The sequence below is a fragment of the Mangifera indica genome, chromosome 15 (genome assembly GCF_011075055.1).
Source record: "Mangifera indica cultivar Alphonso chromosome 15, CATAS_Mindica_2.1, whole genome shotgun sequence".
In the NCBI taxonomy this organism is placed as follows: Eukaryota; Viridiplantae; Streptophyta; class Magnoliopsida; order Sapindales; family Anacardiaceae; genus Mangifera; species Mangifera indica.
Window position 1 is genome coordinate 3,001,569 of NC_058151.1, and position 25,846 is coordinate 3,027,414.

General features: G+C 36.4%; 1 long non-coding RNA gene across 1 annotated transcript in view; it reads right to left on the reverse strand.

Annotated features, from left to right (window-relative positions):
* Window positions 1-22,253, reverse strand: part of LOC123197718 — a 32,091-nt gene extending 9,838 nt beyond the window's left edge. Inside the window, exons 1-4 of the long non-coding RNA XR_006497906.1 lie at window positions 21,467-22,253; window positions 21,073-21,374; window positions 19,569-19,714; window positions 19,105-19,200 (exon numbers count right to left, since the gene is read on the reverse strand). This is a non-coding gene — a long non-coding RNA (uncharacterized LOC123197718). The remainder of the gene's footprint in view (window positions 1-19,104; window positions 19,201-19,568; window positions 19,715-21,072; window positions 21,375-21,466) is intronic.
* Between the last annotated feature and the right edge of the window lie 3,593 nt (window positions 22,254-25,846).

A 25,846-nucleotide genomic window follows, 5' to 3' on the forward strand; every position in this document is an offset into this window, starting at 1 on the left:
CTTCCACACAAAAACTCCTCTATACTTCTTTCCTCCAAGTCTATATCTACTCTCCCACTTCTCTACTTCTTGTCTGCCACTTATAGTCTGCCCCCTCATCATTTGAATTTCCCAGGATCAAATAATTCCTACTGCTTTGATTTGAAAGACTCTCACAACCTGTTGGGTTATCTTCTGCCTTTCCCACTTGGCTATTACTTACCACTCTTCCTCTTTTGGCCTTCTTTTTGACATACACATTCACCCTAACATGACCCCTCCCATCAAGAGGCACCTTGCCCTTAAGGTGCAATTTAGGGAAATGATGTTTGAAATTATTATATAACTCCTATGAATTTTCACAATCCGACAATCCTCGCCATTTTGTTAGTAATTCCAAATCATCCTGCTCGGAATATCTATAATTCAATATTGTTTCTGGTTGAACTTGCAGCTCCAAGTCCTCACTGAGACAATCTAGTAATGGCTGAGGAAGTAAGGCAGAACCAAAGTGCTTCTTCAACTGAGAGATATGAAAAACAGGATGTATTTTTGTACCCTCGGGCAATTTTAGTTTATAGGCCACAGTGCCTATATTTTGAACCACCTCGAATGGTCCATAAAAGAAGGGGTTGAGCTTTTCATTGGGGTGAGAAGCCAATGAACGAAACCGATATGGTTGTAACGTAAGGAAAACCCATTCGCCAACTTGAAATTCGATGTCCCTCCGATGTTTGTTGGTTGTCTTCCTCATTCTTTCTTGAGCCATGTGTAAGTTGGTTTTTAATTCATCCAAAATTAGATTCCTCTCCTTGATCATGGCATTCACTGCTTCCATCCTTGATTCCTCTTCTACCCATCTCAAAAGATGAGGAGGATCTCTTCCATAAAATGCCTTAAAGGGAGTCATACCGATGGAGTTGTGAAAGGACGTATTGTACCAATATTCGGCCCATGCTAGCCACTTAGGCCAATTTTTGGGCTATCTCGAAGAAAAGCAACAAAGATACTATGAATTGAAAATATTGTTTTCTCATTCATTTAGAGTACAGAATGTTACAATATATACAATTATAAAGAAGGTATAAAAAAAAATAAATCAAATCAAATCCCTAATCAAATCAAATCAAATCAAATCTCTTAAAATATATATTCTATCCTAATATGCTCTGATAACCTTTCTAATATAATATGATACAACTCAACACTCCCCCTCAAGCTGGAGCATATAAATCATATGTACCAAGCTTGTTACAAATGAAATTAATTCGATGCCCTCGAAGAGATTTAGTAAGTATATCTGCTAGCTGATTATTTGAACTGACATGACTTGTATAGATATAATCAGATAAAATCTTTTCTCTCACAAAATGACAATTGATTTTTATATGTTTTGTTCTTTCATGAAACACAGGATTCGAGGAAATGTGAAGAGCAGCCTAATTATTACAAAATAATGACATTTGTGATATTTCTGCAAACTTTAATTGCTTAATACCCTTTTGATCACTTCCTGTAATAACAATATCATAAATATAGACCACTAGATAGATACATTTACTGTATGGAGTATGTTTATAGAATACTAAATGATCAGATTCACTTCGTAGCATGCCAAATTCTTGAATAACAGTACTAAACTGACCAAACCAGACTCCCCATGAGCAACAAAATCAAGAGGTTGCTCCATATAAATTTCTTCTTGTAGTTCACCATGAAAAAAAACATTCTTGATATCTAACTGATGCAAAGGCCAATGGCGAATGATAACTATAGAGAAAAATAGGCGAACAAAGGACATTTTAGCAACCGGAGAGAGTCTCATAATAATTAAGACTATATGTCTGAGTGTATCCTTTAACAACCAATCGTTCTTTCAATCTGTCAACTTGACCATCAGGACCAACTTTAATAGTATAGATCCACCGACATCCAACCGTTGAGTGACTAGGAGGCAAAGGAACTAGTTCCCAAGTATTATTAACATCTAGAGCAGACATCTCATCCACCATTGCTTGTCGCCATCCGAGATCAGATAATGCCTCATGAACAGTAACAGAGGTAGATACAGAGGATAAAATAGACACAAAGACATAGTATAGTGAAGATAAACGATGATAACTTAGAAAATTATAGATGGGATGAAGATTACAAGTTAAACGCATACCTTTACGAATAGCGATGGAAAATTGATCATCAGGAGGTAAGACCGTAGAGACAGAGGATTCTGGAGCAGGAAGCGAGTGCATCGGGTCTGGAGAGATTGTCTCACCTGAAGGAGAAGCAAGACCATCACCTGTAAAATGACTAGTGGATGTAAGATCTACACTAGTCAGAGATTGGTTAGTCGAAAAGTGTGAATTTATTAGGGGAACAATGTAGGACACATGAAGAACTTCTATAATAGGAGACTTGTCTAGTTGAGGAGAAAACGAAAAATAAAGAGAAGACTCAAAAAATGTAACATCTATAGAAAGGTAGTAGCGATGTGTAGTAAGAGAATAACATCGAAAACCTTTCTGAAGACGTGAGTATCCAAAAAAACCATATTTAATGGAACGAGCAGACAATTTATCTCGGCCAGGAGATAAGTCATGAACAAAACACGTACATCCAAAGACACGAGGTTGAAGAGGAAACAATAACTGATCAGGATATAAAATAGAGTGAGGTACTTGATCCTGCAAGACTGAAGAAGGCATTCTAGTAGTAAGAACAACATCAGCCCAAAAACGAAAAGGTGCATGACTATGTATGAGTAAAGTACGGGCAGTTTCAATAAAATGCCGAATTTTACGTTCGATAATTTCATTTTGCTGCGGAGTATGAACACAAGAGGATAGATGTAGAATGCCCTTAAATGCCAGAAATTTAATAAAAGGAGCGAAAAAATATTCACTGGCATTATCACTATGCAATATACGAATAGTAGAAGAGAATTGTGTTTCAACTTCAGCATAAAAGGATTCAAAAATAGAAAATAATTCAGATCTATTCTTCATTAAAAATAACCAAGTGCAACGCGAATAATCATCAATAAATGTAACAAAATATTGAAAACCTAAAACAGACACGACTCGACTAGGACTCTATACATTAGAATGGACTAACTCAAAAGGTGATGTAGCCCGATTATTGACACGTCTTGGAAAGGATATACGAGTATGTTTTCTAAGTTGACAAGACTTACAATTAAATGATGATAAATGTGACAAACCAAGGACCATCTACTGTAGTTTTGATAAACTAGGGTGACCCAAACGATTGTGGAGAAGCGTTGGAAACTTAGTGAAACTTAGTGATGGCACATGTTACAGAATCAGGTGGATTTAGTCAGTAGAGGCCCTGTGACTCACGTCCTATGGCAATCATCTAACCCGTACTACGGTCCTGTATAAGAACAGAGTCATTAGTAAATGTAATTGTACAATTTAGGGAATGAGTAAGTTTGCTAACATAAATAAGATTAAATAGACAGTCAGGGAGATAAAAGACAAACTCCAAAGGCAAAAGTGGAAGAGGATGAGCACAACCTATTGCTTTGACAGTAACGATAGATCCATTAGCTAATGTTATAGTAGGTAAGGAAGTAGACTTAGTAAAGTGAGAAAGTAGACATGGATTACCAGATATGTGATCAGAGGCATCGGAATCAAGGACCCATGACTCGAAAGAAGAAGAGTGAGTGAGACATACAGTTGAATTACCTAGATGAGCAATCGAAGCAACAGAAGATGAAGATTATTTTGTGCTCTAATATCAGAGATAATCTTCAATATCAGCACCTATGAGTGTCAAAGATGGTGAAAACTGCACCCCAGAGGAGTTAATAAAAGAATCAGAAGTCTGAACAATATTAACAGTTCGAGGAAGATGATCATGAAGTTTATAACACTTGTCTCTGATATGACCTCATTTGTTACAATAACTGCACTTTGGCCGACTTCTACGACTACCACGCTCACCTGGTTTGGAGCTTTCAATGGACATGGTGAATCAAGAATCAGAGAACAAAAAAAAGCTTTCTAGAGAAAAGTGAAGATCCAGAGAAACCGATAAGCACAAACTGATCAAAAGACTATTGAATCGTGAAACAAAGCCTTCAAAATACGTGAACAGAGGAGGAACTATTTGGTGACATCACCGACGACGTGTGGAACAACTAGGTCTTCAACAGAACAACGATGGCAGTGTAGTTCCATATGTGTCAGAACAGTAGATCGAATATCACGTTTTAAGAGGATAAACGACCAACGCGTGCAACAGATTTTGACGTCAGATGACTGCAAGCTCACCACAGAAGGACTCGTCGGTGTCGTTGCACTGTCAGCGGAACATGAGATTGACGCCGAAAAATACCAAGAGATCGAGCGGCATGTGGAATGACAAATAATGATGCTGCTTTGACAGATACGTTGATGAGAGAATCCTGATCACACTGGTATAAGCACGATCACCGGATAATGATAAAAATATAGAGATCGGAGAAACAGTGGAGAACGGAATTGGATTCGTTGAAAAAAAATTGTGAACACCGGAAAAAAAAAAATTTAATGTGTGATGTAGTCTCTGATACCATATGAATTGAGAATATTGTTTTCTTATTCATTCAGAGCACAGAACGTTACAATATAAATAATTACCGAGAATGTATAAAAAGAAATAAATCAAATCAAATCTCTAATCTAATCAAATCCCTAAAAATATATATTCTATCCTAATATCCTCTGATAACCTTCCTAATATAACAGGATACAACTCAATAGATACGTCTCTAAATAGTGGTTTACGACCTCGATTTAGCCATCCGTTTGAGGATGGTAGGCCGTGCTATATTTTAAAATGGTTTCGATAGTTTTAAAAATTTATGTCCAAAAGTTACTTAGAAAAATACGATCTCAATCTGAAATGATTGTCCTTGGAAATCCATGGAGGCAAACCACCTTCCGTATAAACACCTCTGCTACATCCTTGGCATTATAAGGGTGTCGTAGGGCAATAAAATGCCCGTATTTCATTAGTCTATCTACAATCACCATAATTACACTCATCCCTTTAACCTTCGGAAGACCCTCGATAAAATCTATAGACAAGTCTTTCCACGTGTCTGCTGGAATTGGTAATGGTTGCAGTAAACCTACCGGCAACATAGCTTGGTATTTCATCATTTGACAAACATCGCATTTGGTCACAAAATCTTTGACATCCTTTTGCATACCTTCTTAATACAGAACTGAGCTGAACCTTTTATAAGTTTTAAAAAACCCAGCATGGCCTCCATAAGATGAGGAGCGAAATTCAATGATGAAGAAAGCGATAAACCTGGAATTTTTAGGCACCACCAGCCTGCCTTTATACAACAGTTTTCCTCCTCTCAAATAGTAGCCAACGTGGGAGGTAGGATTAGACAACAAATCATGAATAATACCTTGGAGTTTTTCGTCCTTTTCTACTTCATGTTGCAAGTTGTCAGCTTCCTCCATTTGAACCACCGTCACTGCTGCAATTTATGAAGCAAACTTCGGGTTCCTTGACAAGGCATCAATAGCCTTGTTCTCGCATCCAGGATGGTATATGATTTCAAAATCAAATCCTAACATTTTTACTAGCCACTTTTGCTGCTCATGACCTGTGATCTTTTGCTTTGTCAAGAACTTTAAGCTCTTTTGGTCCGTTCAAATCTTGAAATGCCTCCCGAGAAGGTAATGGCGCCATTTCTGGAAGGCCAAGACTATTGTCATTAATTCTCTCTCATACATCGATTTGCCACGATTTCTTAATGAAAAAGCTTTGCTTAAGTATGCGATAGGTCGTCCTTCTTACATGAGGACAACTCCCAATCCTGCTCCGGATGCATTTGTCTCGATTATAAATTGTTTGAGAAAATATGGAGTGGCCAAAATAGGGACTGTAATCATTGCGACCTTGAGTGCTATGAAGGCTCGTTATGCTTCATGTCCCCAATGGAAGATGTTTTTCTTCAATAAATTTGTTAAGGGTTCGATAACCCTTTACGAACCTACGATAAAAACCTGTTAATCCTAAAAGCCTCTCAAATCTCTTAGGTCACGTGGAACAGGCCACAACTCCATATCTTTTGTTTTTCTTGGATCAGTTTCAACCCCCTCTTTGAAAACGATATGCCTCAAGTATTCTATCTGACTTTGCCTGAACAAACAATTTTTTCTGTTTACCACTAACCCGTGATCCTGCAATAGTTGTAAAATGATCCTTAAATGCTTTAAATGCTCTTGTAAACTCCTGTTATAAACCAATATGTCATCAAAGAAAACGAGGACAAATATCTGTAGGTAGGGTTTGAAAGGTGGCTAGGGCGTGAACAGTGCAGTACTTCCCAAGAAGCAGTTCCAGTCGACAACAGTCTCAGAATAACAGCACCACACACAATGTAATAGAGATAGTAATCAATGAAATAGTGAAATACAAATCACTCAATGTAACAGAACAACCAAATATGTATTACTTTCATTCAATAGAATTTGATTACAAAAATGGAAAAGTACATGTGCATTACAATAAGATTTCATTACAAAATGGAAGAGTTCCTGTGCATTACAATATAGATTTCCAGAATTTACATTAAGTAGAGACTATTCACCCAAAAGAACAACTTTCCACAATAACCTCACTAACTCAATTGCCCATTCCACATAGCTATTCGAGAGGCTGTACTCTCCCTTCCTATCCACCTTCCACAAAAAACTCCTTCATACTTCTCTTTTCCAAGTCTATATCTACTCTCCCACTTCTTTGCCTCTTGTCTACCATCTTATCATTTGAATTCCCCAGGATTAAATAATTCTTGTTGCTTTGATTTGAAAGACTTTCACGGCCTGCTGGGTTATCTTCTGCCTTTCTCACTTGGCTGCTACTTACCACTCTTCCTCTTTTGGCCTTCTTTTTGATATACACCTTCACCCTAACAACTTTTGCCCCACTTTAAATAAATATCTGGTGTCAACTGATGCTACCATTTTAAAAAATATTCATTTCTTCGCTACTTCTCCTACTTACTCTATTCAAGGGGAGAATGATGATTTGTTGGTGTACATTATTGCCTCTTTCGCCCTGTAGAAGACTCCACTTATTGCTCTTATATCTGTTAGTTCTTCAAAAGTTTCTCCACTGGAAGAGTTTACCCCTGCTAAGCCACCTATTACCCAGGTCTATTCCAAACGTCAACAACCTTCAGATACATGTCCTGAACTAATCTCTTTGTCGTCAGATTCAGTTCCTAGTAATATTGATCTATCAATTGCTCTTCGAAAAAGTAAAAGACAATGTACTTATCCTATTCCTTCTTTTGTTTCTTATGGTCACTTATTCTCTATTTCTTGTTCCTTTGTTGCATCACTTGACTTTATTTCTATTTCCAAAACTACTCATGATGTTTTATTTATCCTAGTTGGCATGAGACTATGATAGAGGAAATGAATGCCTTAGATGATAATGGTATTAGGGACTTGGTAAATCTACCTGCAGGAAAAAAAAGTCATTGGATGCAAATGGGTGTTTATAGTTAAAGTTAATCCGAATGGATCAGTGGCTCGCCTTAAGGCCCCTCTTGTTGCTAAAGGATATACACAAACTTATGGGGTGGATTACCCTGACACTTTCTCTCCTATTGCTAAATTGACATTTGTTCATTTATTTATTTCTATGAGAACTACCTATAATCGACCTTTACACTAGCTGGATATCAAGAATGTCTTCTTGTATGATGACCTTCAAGAGGAAGTTTATATAAAGCAACCACCTTGTTTTGTTGCTCAGGAGGAGTATAAGAAGGTTTGTTGTCATGGTTTGAAACAAAGTTCTCATGCTCAGTTTGAAAATTTTAATCAGACAGTTCAAAAATTCAGCATGATAAAGAGCAAATGTGATCATTCAGTTTTCTATAAATAGTCTGAAGTTGGTAGTATTCTTCTAATTGTGTATGTTGATGATATTGTCATTACTGAAAGCGATACTATGAGAATTTCCTCTCTTAAGTTATTTTTCATACTCAGTTTCAAACAAAAGATTTAGGAGGATTGAAATATTTCTTGGGTATTGAAGTGACAAAAAACAAGAAAGACATCTTCCTATCTCAGAAGAAATATATGTTTGACTTATTGACTGAAACAGGAAAATTGGAAACTAAACCATGTAGCACTCCAATGTTCCTAATCTACAACTTACAAAAGATAGTGAACTGTTTGAAGAACCTGGGAAGTATAAAAGATTGGTGGGAAAGTTGAATTATCTTACAGTGACTCGTCCTGACATTGTATATTATGTCAGTGTTGTGAGTCAATTCATGTCGTCTCCAACAGTCAATCACTGGGTCGCTTTAGAGCAAATTTTGTGCTATTTGAAAGGTGCTCCTAGACGTGGCATATTGTATGGAAATCATGGTCACATTGACATTGAGTGTTTCTCAGATATAGACTGGATAAACTCCAAGATAGAGAAAAGATTCACTACTGGGTATTATGTTTTTGTTGGAGGAAATTTTGTATTGTGGAAAAGTAAGAAGCAAAGTGTTGTGTCCTTATCTAGTGTAGAATCAAAATATAGAGTTATGACTTAGTCTATGTGTGAAATAATGTGGGTATATCAACTTTTGACTAAAGTGGGTTTCCAGATTTCATTACCAGTGCAATTGTGGTGTGACAATCAAGCTGCTCTTTATATTGTCTCTCCTGTGTTTCCTGAACGAACTAAACATATTGAGATTGACTGTCATTTCGTTCAGGAGAAAATTCAGCAGAATTTTACTTGTACAAGATATGTAAAGACTAAAGAACAACTAGGGAATATTTTTATTAACGCTATAAATAGGGTTCGAGTTGTTTATATTTGTAACAAACTAGGTATGATTAACATCTATGCGTCAGCTTGAGAGAGAGTGTTACTGAATTTATAAATATGTAAATTATTATATAAGGCTTAATTATAAGGTTTTAATTATGGTAAAAGTTGATTATATGATTGCAATGATAAGAATCAAATATTTTTTCCTTTCTAATCTAGGATACCTAATGTGTATATATATATATATGTATCTTTGCAACAGTGAAAGTATGAATGAAAATATTCTCTTCATGTCAGTTGAGTTCATTACTCTAGTCCTGTTGGTTTAGAAAAAGGACAAGGGATGACATTTCTATGTAACCGAGCACTCAACAAACTCACCATTCTAAATAAGTTCCTTATCTCAGCTATTGATGAATTACTTGATGAACTTGTTAGTGCTTATATTTTCAATAAATTAGATTTAAAATCTAGATATCACCAATTCGTATGATTGACAGTGACATCGAGAAAACTGCTTTTTGGATACATAATGGGCATTACAAGTTCCTTATAATATTGTTTGGGTTGTCCAGCACCTCGACCACCTTTCAGACCTTGATGAATAAGGTCTTTCGAGACCACCTTTGTCGATTTATATTGGTATTTTTTAAAGATATTTTAATTTACAGTAAAACTCTGACAGATCATGTACAACATTTAGAGACTGCACTTAATTTACTTTCCTCATATGAATTAGTGTTGAATAAAAAGAAATGCTTTTTTGTTGTAACTCAATTGGAATATTTGGGGCATATCATTTCAGTTCATGTTCGGAGTATGGTTGATTGGTCTTTACCTTAAGACATTAGTGAGCTTTGGGGATTTTTAGGGTTCACTAGGTACTAGAGGCAATTTGTTCGCAATTATGGCTAAATCGTCGCCCCATTAACACAACTTCTAAAAGAAGAATTATTTCATTTGGTCTGATGAGGCTATTGAAACATTCTAGACCCTTAAAGTAGACATGACCACAATGTTAGTGCTCGTTATGCCTGACTTTACACAACTATTTGTTGTTGAAATTGATGTATCAATCACAAGTACTAGGGCATTACTAATGTAGGGATACTAACCTATTTTATTTATGAGTCAAGCTTTGACACCTAGAGGTAAATCAAAATCCATTTATGAGCATGAATTAATAGCGATAGTATTATGTCACAAGCTAATGTTTACGTGATGGCCCTGTGCCGCACTTAGTGGCAATATAGACTAAGTCAGCCTAAATGTTCCAAACGTTGTTATTTTACTGAAAATATGTGGAAGTTCAAAATTAGTTAATTCATACAAAGTAAAAAACACAGAAAAGTAGAAGAAGAGAGAGCTCAATATGTTGGAAAATGCTTTGTATTGCTTATGTGTTTTGGGTTGTATAAGTATGGCCTTTTATAGGCAAAGGCTTACTGAAAAATGAGAAAGTACATCGGTATATACAAATGTGACAGGACATGCTTCATTTTCTTATGTTGTCAAGCTCCTACACACTGCATGCATGGTTTTCTGTCCACTGCATACATGGTCCTCTTTTGCACACTGCCTGCATAAGTGCTCAGCTGCAGAGCCTCCTACACACAGCCTGTATGTCTGCTCAACTACAGAGCCTCCTACACACTCTGCCTGCATGCTTGCTGCCTTTTGCATATTGCCTACATGTTGGCTTGGTTAAAAAGTCTTCTACACATAGGGTTGCATGACTGCCTTATTGGCTTGTGACAGGCACCAATTGTTATCTCTTGCAAAGTGGCCTAACACAGTGGGCTATGCTGGCACAGGAGCTTGGTTGGGCTCTCGACTGCTTAAATGAAGGTGGCCCAAATGTTGGGATTGGGTTGGAGGAACCTATATTAGGCTAATGCAAATAAACGAGTTGTGACACCCTCCCCCACTCAATCCTGCAATGCCCTTATTGCATTGTTTTAGCCCTTGGTAGAATTCTTCAATCCTGTCCCGAAATTGTCATAAGTCAAGTTTTGGTTCTTAACTTGCTTCGACATTCGAAAGTCTCTTCTATTTTATTAAGTATTTTCAATGTCCCCAGTGTGTTCCTTTCCTAGACTTGAACCTGTGAGCTAGAATTTTTTCAACTTCCTGCTCATAGGAAATGGTGACGACTATGGGTGCTCAGCTTAACTCACTTCAGTTAGAATTTCCTTAGCTTGTCTAGGTAGAATGGCTTCAAGAAGCTAACATAAAAGGTTGGGTGAAGCTTTTAAGAAGGGTGTTTCACCTAGTAAGCATTCGGTGCAATTCTAGTTTCAATGGGAAACAGGCCTTCATATCTTCGAAGCAGTCCCTTGTGTAAATGTTGAGTGCGTTTAGACAAGTGAGGAAGAAGCTTTACTAGCACTAAGTCTCCCGCTTCGAACTCTCGCGGTTTCCTTTTCTTGTCTGCCCACTTCTTTATTTTTTTGGCTATTTGGGTCAAACACGATCTTGCTAATTATGTCTTCTCTCTATACTTGGGTGAATTGGAACGCTTTTGGAGCTTTACCTTCATATGAGATAGCCCATGTTTGTGGTGTCATTGGTTGCTACCCGGTTACAAGTTCAAAGTGGCTGGTCCCTCTGGATTCACTTTTCTACAAATTATATGAAAATTGGGCAATGTTCAACAGCTTAACCCAGTCTTTTTGGTTGGCGCTCACATGGTGGCGTAAGTATATTTATAGCAAAACGTTCACACACTCGGTTTGCCCGTTGCTTTAAGGGTGAAAAGTAGTAGAGAAGTTAAGAGTCCCAAAATTTTAAATAATTTAGTCTAAAAATGGCTTGTAAGTATAGTCTGTCGGTCGCTCACAATAGTCTTCGGTAGTCTCCAATACTTTACTACATGTCGAAAGAAAAGTTGGGCAGTGTCGTGACCATCAATGTACAGTATTGGAATGCAAACGACATACTTGCTAAATTTGTCCACCACAACTAGGACCTTGCTGTGTCTTTTGACCCTCAGAAAACCCATAATAAAGTCCATTGAGACACTCTCTCATGGTCTCTCGGGGATGGCTAAGGGTTATAATAGTCTTGTAGGATGATTCTATTTGTTTGTCTTGTTGGCACATGAGACAGGTCTTTACATAGAGTTCTACTTCATCCCGCATTTGTGACTAGTAATAGGAATTTTCAATTAGTGCTCAAGTGCGTTGTGATCTTGGGTGGCTTACCTATGTAGAATCATGACACTCTTTAATGATTTCTTTCCTCAGTCTGTCCTATTTGGGCACGTACAACCATTCTCCCTTAGTGTGCAACAGTCCATCGCGTAGCCAAACTCTTCAAGTTTTCCCCTGGTTTGCTAATTCACACAAATTGTTGGCTTGAGGGTCATGTTAGATGCCTTCCTTCTTCCCTGATCCTGTCTATCATAGGTGATTGTGGCATTGTGATGGGTGCAAGCTTGACTCTCTGCTCAACATGTCTGCTACCAAGTCGGCCTTGCCTAGTTTGTACTTCATCACAAAATTGAACTCGACTAGTAAGACTTACTACCAAATCTGTTTAGAAGTGAGCTTCTTCTTCTTGAGAGAATAACTCGTGGCTATATTGTCGATCTTGACCGCGAACTTTAAACCCAATAGATAGTATTGCCATGTGTGAAGATAGTGCACCATTGCTATAATTTCTTTTTCCTAGACAGTGTAGCGGCGCTCTGTTTCATTCAATTTTTACTCTCAAATGCAATCGAATGTCTCTCTTGTATCAAAACACCATCTATAGCAAAATCAGAAGTGTTAATATGCACTTCAAAAGCTTTCAAATGGTCTAGGAGTGCAAGCACGAGCTTATCAATCACTATTTGCTTTAAGGCTTGAAAGACTCTTTGACATTTGTCACTACAGTCCCATATATGCCCCTTCTTCAGTAAGTCAGTCAAGAGTGCTGCCTTGGCTTAATAGCTCTTGATGAACCTGTGGTAATAATTCACGAGCCCCAAAAATGATCTAAACTCAAGTATAGTTTTTGGTGTTGCCCTATCTTGAATGATCTAAACTCAAGTATAACTTTGTCCATGCATAACGTCCCAATGCCAACAATATGATCCAAAAAGCTCACCTCTTTCTATGCAAAGACGTATTTCTCCTTCTTGACGTAGCGTTGATCGTCCTATAATACTTGAAAAACCTATCGAAGGTGTTGGATATGCTCAGATAGTGTTTTGCTGTAGACTACGATATCATCCAAATACACTACGACAAAACAGTCAAGAAAAGGCTAAAAGACCTTGTTCATAAGAGTGCTAAAGGTTGCAAGGGCATTAGTTAGACTAAAAGGCATTACAAGAAATTCGAATGACCCATACTTGATGATGCACGTCGTTTTGGGCACGTCCTCTTGGGTTATTTTGACCTGGTAGTATCCAAACCGTAAATCTAACTTTGTGAACCAATGGGTATCTCCAAACTGATCGAATAGGTTGGCAATGAGAGGGATTAGATATTTGTTCTTGACGGTGATACGGTTAAGGGCCCAATAGTCAATGCATAATTTGAGGGATCTGTCGTGTTTTTTTTTTTTTGAAATAACATTGGTGTTCTATAAGGTGTTTTTAACGGTTGAATGAACCCAGCGTCTAGCATCATCTTAAGTTGCTTCCTTAATTCCTCCAGCTCGAGAGATGCCATTCGATAAGGTATGACAATGAGTGATTTGGTCCTCGGTTTCAGCTCAATATGGTGATCTTAAGAGCGAGTATGCGTGATCATTGGGTTCGAAAGGCAATATCTGCTATTGGGAGTGCTCCAGCCATGGGGCGTGCATAATGTTGCTATGGGAGCGCATTGAAGAGGGGACTAAGCCAACCCTGCACAAACTGGTCGGGAGCTGGAGCCGCTTCCCTGATGAGTCTAAGGCAAGACGAAACCAGTGATCCTATGCCATAATGTGGGCGCATGCGAGGCTGATCCTCGAGACGGTCCATCGAGGATGCCGTACAGGGTAGGGGAGAAGAACAACCCTATGGCAAGTGTTTGGGCAAATCTAGTGGTATCGCATCTTTGAACTCCTCTAGGGTGTCTTGGATGTCTGCGGCGGTTGGTTGGCTCATGGCATGACTCTTCCTTAAGGGTTGCAAGGAAAATAGGCTTAACTCTCTTGAGGCCTTTCATGAATTACAAAACTGAAACGGTTCTGGCCACGAGTGCTCCTTCTCGGGAAAAGAGCACCATGCTAGTTTTTCCTTTGTCCAAAATCATCATAATGTTGGCAAAAAGAATGGGCACTATCTTGACATGATCCATAAACTCCATACCAAGCACAATAGGGTAATCATCCATAGAAACAACAGAAAAATCAAATATACCTGACCATTCACCTAAATGCACAAGAACTTCCCGTCTAATGTCGTACATTACCTTTGGCACGGAGTTGACTGCTTTAAGCCATCCTTGTCCTTGCTTGTATCAGATACCTGGTTGGTCAATTTTCTTTTGTTCCATGAAGTTGTAGGATGCTCTCGTGTTAACAAGGGCACGTACCTCTTGGTCCTCGATCTGGGCTGCTACATAAAATCTCCCTAACTTCTCAGATTTTAGCACATTTATCTTGGCTTTGATGGTGCTCAAGATCTATAGTAAACTTACTCAGGTTTCTTGCTATAGTTGCAAGTTTGGACGGTCCTCCACGAGGGCTGCCAATCTGCCATTCTTTGGGTGCGCCCCGTCACACAAGAAACACTTTGGTGGCCCTCTCTAATGGCTTTTGTCCTATTGGTCCTTCTTGTCTTTCTAAGTAGTCTTGCTTTGTGCTTATTGTGGTCTCAAGCTCCATCCTTGGAATGGTGGCAGTCTCTGTTTTTGCCCTTGCCATGCTTTGGGTCTTTGCTCTTTTCTAGTTTCCTGTACTCTACGAGTGACTCGGCGATAGCTATGGTGGTATTGAGATCTTGAGCTTCTCTTCGTTAGATCTTGACCTTAACCCACAGTTGTAGCCCATTTATGAAGCAAGACAATACTTTGCTATCAGAAAAGTTGTTGATTTCTAGTAACAATTTAAAAAACTCCTTGACATAGTCTTTCACGTTACCTCTGTGCGTGAGTTGACGGAGTTTGGCCTTGGCTTTGTGCTCAACATTTTCCAGATAGAACTATCGCTTGAGTTCACCCTTGAACTCATCCCATGTTGTTATTGCTGCCCCACTCCATTTTTGCATGCCTTCGACGCCACCAAACCATAACGGTGTCATTAAGGTAAAAGACAGCATGGTCAATCTTATCAATGTCTTCCTCAGCACCGGCAGCGCGGAAGAACTACTCTATGCCCCATAGGAAATTTCTAGTCCCTTTGTACACCTTTGGCTTGGGTACGTCGGCCTTGGAAAGTTTTGTTATGACTGGTGCTATAGTAGCTTGTCCACATGCTACAACCATCTTGCAAATGGACCAATCCTCTTGCACCTCAACCAACTAGGTTTCCAACGTTGCAACTTTCTCCCTTAAAGTTACAACTTCACCATACAAAGCATCAATAGTAGCAAAAAGAGAGTCTTTTAGTTGGTTACCTTGGTTCAGACATGATTCAGTGATGATGTTAAGTGAGCCCTGCATTTCCTCTTACAACTCCTTCTGGTTGACTTCGAGTTTCTCGGTATCCTCTCCAAGTTCCCTTACTTGATCGAATTTGTCTCCAAAAGCTAGCTCCAACCTTGCGAGTCTAGCATTCATGTCTGAGACAATGTCCCATAACTTCTCTTTGCACTGCTTCTTGGTATTTGGTGCTTTTCTTTCCTTCTCGCGGCCTTCATGAGTGGTGACTTCTCCAGAACTTGTCATCTTCAGTTGAGGGCTTTGATACCACTTGTCACAGGCTTATGTTTACATGATTGTCTTGTGCGACACTTAACGACAATATACACTAAGTCAATCTAAATGTCCCAAACGTTGCCGCCCTACTGAAAATATGTGGAAGCATAAAATTCCTGCAAAGTAAAGAACACAAAAAGGTAGAAGAAGAGAGAGCTCAATATGCTGGAAAATGCTTTGTATTGCTTATGTGTTTTATTCTGTACAAGTGTGGCCTTTTATAGGCAAAGGTTTACAGAAAATGACGAAGTACATTAGTATATACAAATATGATAGGACATGCTTCATCTTCCTATGTTGTCAGGCTCCTGCACACTGCTTGCATAGGTGCTCAGCTGCAGAGCCTCCTACACACTTTGTCTGCATGTTTGTTGCCTTCTACACATTGCTTGCATGTTGGCTTGGCTAAAAAGTCTTTTGCACACGGGGTTGACAGGCACCAGTTGTTATCTCCTGCGAAGTGGCCTGACATAATGGGTTGTGCTGGCACATGAGCTGGGTTGGGCTCTTAGCTGCTTGAATAAAGGTGAACCAAATGTTGGGATTAGGCTAGATGAACCTCTATTGGGCTGGCGCAAATAAACAGGTTGTGACAATTAGCGTTGCAAAAATGGTGACACTATTTATTAAGTGAACATTTTATAATCTGCACTGACCAAAAAAGTCTTAGGCATCTCATGGAGCAGACCATTATTAGTGGAGATCAGCAACGATGGGTAATGAAGCTTTTGAAGTTTGATTTTGAGATTCAATATAGACTAGGTGTGGAAAACAAGGCTACAGACGCGTTATCTCGATTGTCAACCGATTTTGTTATCCTATCTACCATTTTTACAAGCCAGTGGGTAGAAGGTGATATCATTGATAATGAGGTTCATTCTGATGGACATTACAAAGAAATCATATAGGAACTCTTATATGATCCTACCAACCATGTCAAATTTTCATTGAAGAATGGTATTTTTTTTTGTAAGGGTAGGTTGGTCATTACGCCACAGTCTACGCTTCTCTCCTTTTAGGGGACATTCAAGATTTTTCCGCATATACAAATGAATTGTGGCATTATTTTATTGGACCAGCATGAAAAAGACCATTAAAGATTTTATGATTAGTTGTGAGATTTGTCAGAAAAATAAATACCAAGCAATGAGCCTAGCAGGATTGTTGCAACCACTGCCCGCTCTAAACAAAGTTTGGAATGATATATCTATGAATTTTATTACGGGCCTTTCTCATACAAAAAAGTGACCTTTATATTGCTAAGAAGGTGGCCGATGTGTTTAACAGGGAAATTGTTAGATAGGCACCTTAAATCAATTGTTTCAAACAAAGACCGTTTGTTTATGAGTTGGTTTTAGGCTAAACTATTTCATTTGGTGGGCACCATTCTAAAATTTAGTAGTGTTTAGCATCCCTAATTAGACAATTAGACGATCAGACTAGGGTAGTTAACCGAGGACTTAAGACATACCTCCGTTATTTTTGTGTTCAACAGTTATGAGATTGACCCAAATAACTTCCTTGGGCCGAGTACTGATATAATAAAACTTTCCATAGCTCGATTGATGTGACCTCATTTCAAGCTTTATATGGGCAAGAGCCTCGACTTTCCTGCGATGGGATTCAAAAAGGTCTAAGATTGATGTGGTAGGTGTTCCCCTTTAGTACTGCGACACTAATTACTAAAGCTTATGTTTGCAGGCCCAAAAAAAAGATAACCGAAGACAACATGAGGAAGATTACAACTGAAGAAAATAGGGGCAGAGAGCTTAAAGGCAATTTGGAAAACTCGTCCTAGTCATTCAAAATTGTATGAGGCAGCAAAATAATTCTATAAGGGAATCATTCAGTTAAGGAATAAATTCAACATAATAAAGCAAGGAGAATATTAAACAGAATAAACTACCATTAATTTAGAAAATATTATGACTAATTTAGGATATATTATTATTGATTTGTTCCTAAGATAGTTCAGTATTACCCCTTAGGTGTTTGTTTAAATTCCCTTTCAAGGGTGATTGTGAACTCATGGTTTATGTGTTAATCACTTTCGGTGATACTCGAATATTATTCTCTAGTATTTTTCTACAATTAGCTGTTGTTCAACCTAATTAATTTGTTGATTTTCCCATTGCCATATTGTATGTGTTGTGTGAACTTTGCTTGATTGATTAGGGAGAATTTGAAGTGGAAGAAAGCTTGGCCTAGGACCATTTGAGGCAGTTGTTGTGCATGTTGAAACCATCAATTTGGAGGTCTATTTGCCATCATTAACAGGTACATATAAGGTTGGATTCAAAGAGAGCTTTTTCAGACTCGAACGAGCTTGTTATAAACGAACACGAGTACAAACACAAGCCAAAGCAAAAATAAAAAAACGAATACAAGTCCGAACCCGAATAGGGTAATACTCAACTTGGCAAACCGAGTTGGGCTCGCTTACTTGAATCACAAGCTTTTACTAACCTTCTGTTGCTACATGAAAACGTTACTGTCTGGTGGAGCAGTTGACTAAACTAAACCCAAAAAAAAACCTAATATCTTTTGCTTTTCTTTTTGCCCTTTTTGCCGTTTTAAGACTCTCTCTAACTCCCTTATTCGCTCACAATTGAAACACCGTTCACCGCCACGACTGCAACGTCGTTCAGCCGCTGCAATGAGGTTTATCTTTGTATTCTGTTTTCTTCATTGCACAACAACTTTTGGCCTTTCTTCTTTGTCATTTCTCCGATGGTTCTCCACTCCAACAGTAAGGTTACTCAATCCCGTTCATCGAGTGAGGTAATTTTCCAAACCATAATTTTGGTGAAACAAATAAAACCAAATAAAAAGAATGATTTTGTTGTTGCACATGAAACGTGACTTTCATTTCATCAATCTTTTTATCTCGTCACTGTTCCAAAATAGCATATCATCACTAGGTTTTACTTTCTTTATTATAATTTTTTTCTAAATATATGTATATCACTGTTCCAAAATAGTAGATCACCGCAAGTCTGAAGCTAAGCTAAGGGACCCGAGCCAGTACATACAAACTCAAGCTAGGTACGAGTCGAGCACAAACACTTAAATGATATAGCGAGCCGAATATGAATATGTGTTTCAACGAGCTCAAGCCGTGCTTAAACGAAAACAAGTCGAAAACGAGCCGGATCGTGTTCGGGCTCGGCTAGGCTCTTCTCGTATCTACCTCTGGGTACATATCACACATCCATAAGGTCCCCATGTTTATTAACAATTTATAACTCTGCTTATTCTAATTTATTTGTCATGGGGTGAGAAAAGATAGAGGTAAGAGTCATGACCTGCTACCAGCAGAACATAATTGTTCAAAGCCAATGCACATGAGGCAGACCGTATAAATCAATGACCAGCATGTAATAGAGCATATAGATGAGAGAATACTAGACGACTTACATCAATGATTCAAAAGCCAGAAAAGAAACAAAACAGAAATACCAAAAAAGTGTACCTGACTATGATAATGAATTGTATTCACACCAACCACAAGAACACCACCAGTTGGGAATGGCACAGCAAGTAGCTTGTAAGCATCATGCGGAAGAGTCTGACATGATACATAATACACTTTGAATGTTAACATCAGAGATCATATCAAATTACAACAATGATACAGATGGCTAATTTGTGGGCTTAATGATATAGCACCCATCCATATCTTTAGTATTACCAAGAAAATGCTAAATCTCAGAATTCAACCCATGCTGAAAGCTTTTTTTTTTTTTTTTTTTGGGGGGGGTGTGTGTGTGTGGACAGGACGCCTATAGATAAATTACAGATGTGACTGTCACAGTGTCAGCAAGGTAAAGCAATAATAAATTAATTTAATAGTATTTCAACTGCAGTTTTACACAAATATCCATTTTGTGAGAGAATTTAGAACTTCCTTCAGATAAGTTTAATATCAGAACATACCATGGCTGACCATATAAGTGGATGCTGCTTTAAAGTTGTGCCGATACTTAGTGCAGAAATCATGCAAGTGCGGTGCTTCCATGACACACGCCCAGCCCAAGTAATCTCCTGCTCATGAAGGATGACCATCACAGGCTGAATATAACCTATAAAATAGATCAACCAGATCTAGAAAGACATCAAGCAACGATTAAGCAGCTCAAAAGCAAAAGCAAACTAGTTAAAACATTTACTTGTGTCAATAATTTAACTAAACCGCATTTATTAATCTAATATGACCAAAATCCATCACAAACTAATCTAAACCACCATCGAAATCATTCAGAGCTACAACATTGTACTGCACACAGAAGAGAAAAGCATGAATGAGAATTTACTTGTCATTCCTCAAGAATGTTATAGTTATAATTCTTCTTTGTATGTTTTTACTTGTTCGGTGCTTTGATCCAAGGACTTCATCTATTAAACCCAAAAGAAAACTACCTAGTGCACTTACAAGCTAGTCTGAAGTCTCCTCAACTTATCTAGTATTTACATTGTTGCTTTGTTTCCCATTTGATATTTGCATCACAATATTCATTAAGAAAAAAACAAAAAATAAACCAACACTTCCATGTAACTCATATCTTGCATTATGCACATAGCATTTTACAATCAGTCAAAGATAATTAATCAATCAACTCACCGTGCATAAATATAAAATCTTTTGCATGCTTAATGTCTAAATCTCTCAAGTTGATAACATATGATGACTCAATGAGAGCAGAAACAGCAAACACAGAACCAATGGTATCCCCATCTCCAACCAAACCAGATCCACCCTGACAACAAAAATTTCAGAACTGAAATTATTAGAAAGAAAAAAAAAAGCTGAAAATATTCAAGAATCAACAGATAAAAATCTAATCAAAACAAAACCATCAATCTTCTGGAAACATGAGTGGTGATTTGCCACCTGGGAATAAGAGAGGGAATAATTCGTTCTAGCATATTGTCTAACATTTTGAAAAGGTTTGCGATTCTATTAAAAAAGATGCATGAAGCGCACAAATCACCATGGATTTTCACTGCTAAATCCAAAACTGACATTAATCTAGCCTGTTTAAGTACAACATTTATGGTCACGGAAACTTTGTATTTAGTACAGCTTCTTCACATAGAGATTTTGAAAATAGTTTTCACAAATAAGTGTGTTTGGTAGTTGTGAATCACAATAAAAACCTTCTTATTTTCTTATTCGTCTTCTATATAGGTACAAGCAATGCAAGTTTGAGTCAACAACAAGAATGGGATACAAGAGACTACCAGATGTCCCCAGTGTATTTAAAGAGTGACCCTCGAATTTTCAGGACATTGTATTTTAGCTTTAATATAACAGATGTATATGCTTAGACCTTAAAGTGATGCAAAGTCATAACAATTCAACAATAATTATATGGAAAAAGAGACCTGAGCAGACTTAAGTACTATCATTTGCAATCCATAAACAAGAATGTTGCCACACCTGCCTTGAGGATCAACCTTTGCCACCGGGCCTCTTGCAAGTGCATAGAGCTGTAAAAGGAGATCAACCTCCATCAAAATTTCAACTACACTGTCTTGACAAATACTTTAACAATAATGAAACTTCCAATCAAGAAAAGGCCATTAGATCTTTCCATTGTACGAAGTCCATGAACTGAATCATCAAACTCCAAAACTGATATTTTGGCATCTTGAAAAGACAAAATGATCGAATATCTTCTCCTAGAACTGTCACTCCTTCCTTTTGACAATATAAGCATTGATTCCACATTACCATGCAATCTACAAACCAAACAAACGAAAATTTTAAAAATAAAAATGAAGCACCAAATTAATATTAAATTACAACAAAAGCAAAGCAATTGCTTCCAAACCTGTAATGGCAAAAGAGTTTGAGAGAAGCACTGGAGACTCCATCCATTAAACTGCCGCTTTTCTTTCTCCAGAATTTTTAAATTCTTCACTACCCTCTTCTTGTACCCTGACTACATAAATTTCGAAATGTTAGCAGCAGTAACAATGAGGTCCGGGACCGGGCTGATTCCTTTCTTTGAGGACCACTCTGATTCAATTTCGTCGGTCTGAATTAACGGAATTTGCGGCACGTAGTCGGCTCGGCTGTGAGTGATGAAACCCGAGCCGCCGTTGGTTATGCCGGTTGGCCAGTGCATCATTTTGTACGCCACGAAGCTCATTGTGGGGAACTCTAGGGGTTTCGAATGAAGAAAGAAAGAGACTGAATGCTTTTGCGTTGAGGTTTTTGTAAGTGTGAAGAGTAAGAAAGCTTAAACCCTAGTTTTTTGTGTTTAACGGTATAAAATGCAAATCAAGAACAGCCAAACTAAACCAGAGAGAATTTCACTGAATAACCTCTGGAAATTTTATTAATTGATAACAAAAACAACTGAAACTGTTTTTATAGAACTTGCTGCATGAGCCGCACCTAACTGCCAAGATTGATCAACACCGTTCATCTTCAACAGAAAAACCACCTTTTTTACAACTAATCTGAACCATCAGATCTACTCAATATTACATCAAAAACAAACTCACTTAAACTTGAATCAAAAACGACGGAAGAAAGAAGAGTTTGCAGAAGAAGAGGAAAAGCAGTAGAAGTCAAAGTAAAAGGAGTCTCCAGAGGGAGGGAGGAAGGGAGAATGAAGCATGTGTCCGGTTTTGCTGCTGCTAGTAACCGAGCGACCGAGTGTGCGTGGCTTTCCTCCCGGGGAAGATACATCAGAAAATATCTGTAAGATCTAAAATACCCTTGATGACTATGCCAAAAGATCTGCAATTTGAGGGCATTTACGTCCTTCCAGGTTATTGTACCGTTGAAATGGTTCAGATTTTAAAAAGTTGTTGCTTTAACCTAAAAAAAAAAACCCCTAAATCGTATAGAATTTTTAGTTGTAAATAGTTCGAGTTTTGATTGATAAGCTACGTGAGTCATGCTATACAAATTTAATCCATTTTTTATGCATTATATAAATATACTCAATGCTCTAAGATTTTTAACTTCATAGTTGTTTTACTTTTACCTTTAAACTTAAAAACAGTATCTATAAACAGTATTGTATTTACTCGTCTATTTTACGTTTATTAACAAACCATATAAACAATATTTATAAACGGTATAAGTAAAGAGTATCACACCCATTCACTTGTCTTATGCCTACTAGTCAATCTTGTGAACAATGTCTAGGAATAGTATCCTTATAAGCAGTATTATGTTTACCTATCTATTTACATATATTAGCAAACCCTATAAATAATAATCATGTTAGGCCTACGATGAGTCCAACCTTGCCAATGTAGATAGATTAGGTTTATCCTAAATTAAAAAAAAAAATATTTTCATTTTAAATTTAATGCAGTGTGCAATCCAAACAACGAGCTCAAATTCCTTAAAATTCCTAATTAACTTTTCACCTTCAAATTTATAATTTTGTTTGCTAAAATGTATTTTTAAAGTAAAAAGTGTCGGAGTCATAATGTTTTATTATTTTTTAATGTCTTTATATTTTTTTAATTGAATGTTATACATATATGTATATTCTAATTATTCTTGTGTAAATTGTTTATAATTTTATCTCATCGATGGTTATTTTCAATAATCTAAAGTTATGTTCAAAATAAAAATTAAGATTTTGTATACATATTTTTATACAACAAAACCATATAAGATTTTGATAAAATGTCAAAGTTATATTTAAATAAAAATTAAAATTTTGAATATATTAAAATACCCGAGTTTTCATACCATTTGAAATGAATATATTATTAAGTGTTTTCAAAATATATTAAAATGAAAAATCTAATTTATTTTTATATTTAAATAATTGATATTTAAATTTCAAATATTCATACTTTTAGATATAATCCCCTTTTTATATTGAAGAACCCTTTTTATATAGAAAATCATGTGTTATTGTATATATATATTTTTTTATATTGTATTTTTTTAACTAAAATTAAGTGGTTTTTAAAAAATTTTCTAAGAAGTTTTCAATAGGTCATCATTGCATGAAGCCGGATCCTCTTGTCAATTTAGTGATACGTGTGTACCGGTTAGCGATTGGATTTAAATTTTATTTTTATTTTAATATTTAAATTAGCCACAAATCATAATTATGTTGTTGAGATAAAACAAAATTAAGAGAAAAATATACTTAAAAAAATGCTATATTCTACATCCACTTTTATTTGACTAAATTTTGTATATATGTATTCTATATATATCAAATTCATCTCAAGACTAGAGGTGATAATAAGTCATATTGGATCACTTTTCATATAGTCTATTATGTCTACAAACCTTACGTCTGATTTGCATAAATACTAAAGCCTACAATATGACCTGTGTTATAATAAGTCATGTCATGCCAAACCTTTAATAGGTTAATATGTCATTAATTATATATATATATTTTTTATTATTTTTTGCTATTTCTTTTGGATTTCTTAAACTAATTTTTTTTAAAACATTAAATAATTAATATGTTTATATTCCCTATATTAATTTTTTGTTTTCTATAACATTAATAATAATTTTTTATTATTTTTTAATTCTCTATCATATTAATAAATATTTTGGATTTTTTGTATAAATTTTTAAAATTTTTTATATAATAATTAATAAATTTCTTAAAAATTATCAACAATGTTGTGTAGGGTTGGATTGACCGACTGGCTGAACATTACTGGGGAAAGCCTGCATGATTCACTGGCCGTGTTCCCCCGAGGTGATAAAATAAGGGGCGTCTGGTGGGCCTTGGGCCGGTCCGGCCCTTGACACCTTTACTCAGGACCAAAGAAACAGAGCTCTTCCAGAGGTTTCTACTAGTGCCACCTGTGCCCCATCAGAATTTGAAAAATGGAGTCCAATCCAACCCATATGAGCTAGCCGTGTGGACCCCACACACCAGACGCCGAACTTGCAGATGGTAAAAATCAAAGCCGCCGCACAAGCTGTACACAGAGAAGTCAATTTGCGTGGGCGCCCACCTGAATTCATTACGTCGATGGAGGATGTTTTTTAATCTATTTTCAAACTTTTTTACAGCGCGGTAAATTAACCCTCACGCCAACAGTGATTCCACTTTGAATAGTGTTTTCCCTTCACGCTCTTTCATGGCCACGCCCACTTGGGTTTATAAACATTAACCAGTGCCGTAATTTTTTACTAATTATTATCCCACATCAGATAAATAGGAGGTTGACTTGTAACCTTATGCTTTGCTTTCTCGTGAGTCCCACTGATTTTTTTTTAAGATCTTTATAATATTGTATACATATTATTAAAAAGATGAGAAGGTTTATCCTCAATTAAAGTTTAGTTTATTTTTAAATATATATTTATAAAATTTTAAAAATTTATTTATAAATGATTAAATTTAATTAAAACAATTGGTTATAAAAAATAAAATAGTTATTTCATTATTAAATTTTAAAATTCTAAAAATTTATATTATTTTTTCTATTAATTTTTTTTTATAATTTCAAAATTTTTCTTATATTTTTTGGCTACTAGTTCTGGCTAAGCCATCTTCTTTCTTTGCTGTTGACAATGGATAATAATATCTCACTAGCACAATTTGACAAAGTACTATCGTTTATCATTGACGACAGAAAGAATATTACTTAATTAGAGTTAGTCGTCGGAGAATGAAAAGAAGATTTTAAAACCTGAAGGGGAAAATGTAATTTATTAAAATTTAATTATAATGAAAAATTGCTATTAAAAAGAAAAATAATATAAATTTTTATATTTTTTAATATTATTAGTTAAATAACTATTTTATTTTTTACTATAACAAAAAAAAGTTTATAAAAATTGTATGATATACGAGTAATTTTGAAACTCTATGATAATGTGTTTGTAAATAGAGTAAACTTTAAATGAGAATAAGTCTATTGGCCTATTAAAAATCATAATATTATATTACTGTTACGACATTTGAATATCTAGAAAATCTTATGTAAAATAAAAATCTAATCATATATGAATATTTAGATAATATTAATTTTGAAAAGTATTTTTCAATCTTATTTCAATAACAAATTAAGGTTACGACATTTCAGTTGTAACTAACTAAGGTGGTTTTTAGTGGAGCGAATTTAATAGTCGGTGTTGACGGGACGAAAAAAAGGCTGTAATAATTTGGGGGCATTTCGGTAATTTAATATGAGCTATCTTTCCCCACATGACACTCAAAATCTCTGGTTTTATTCCCACTGAGAAGAAACGAAAG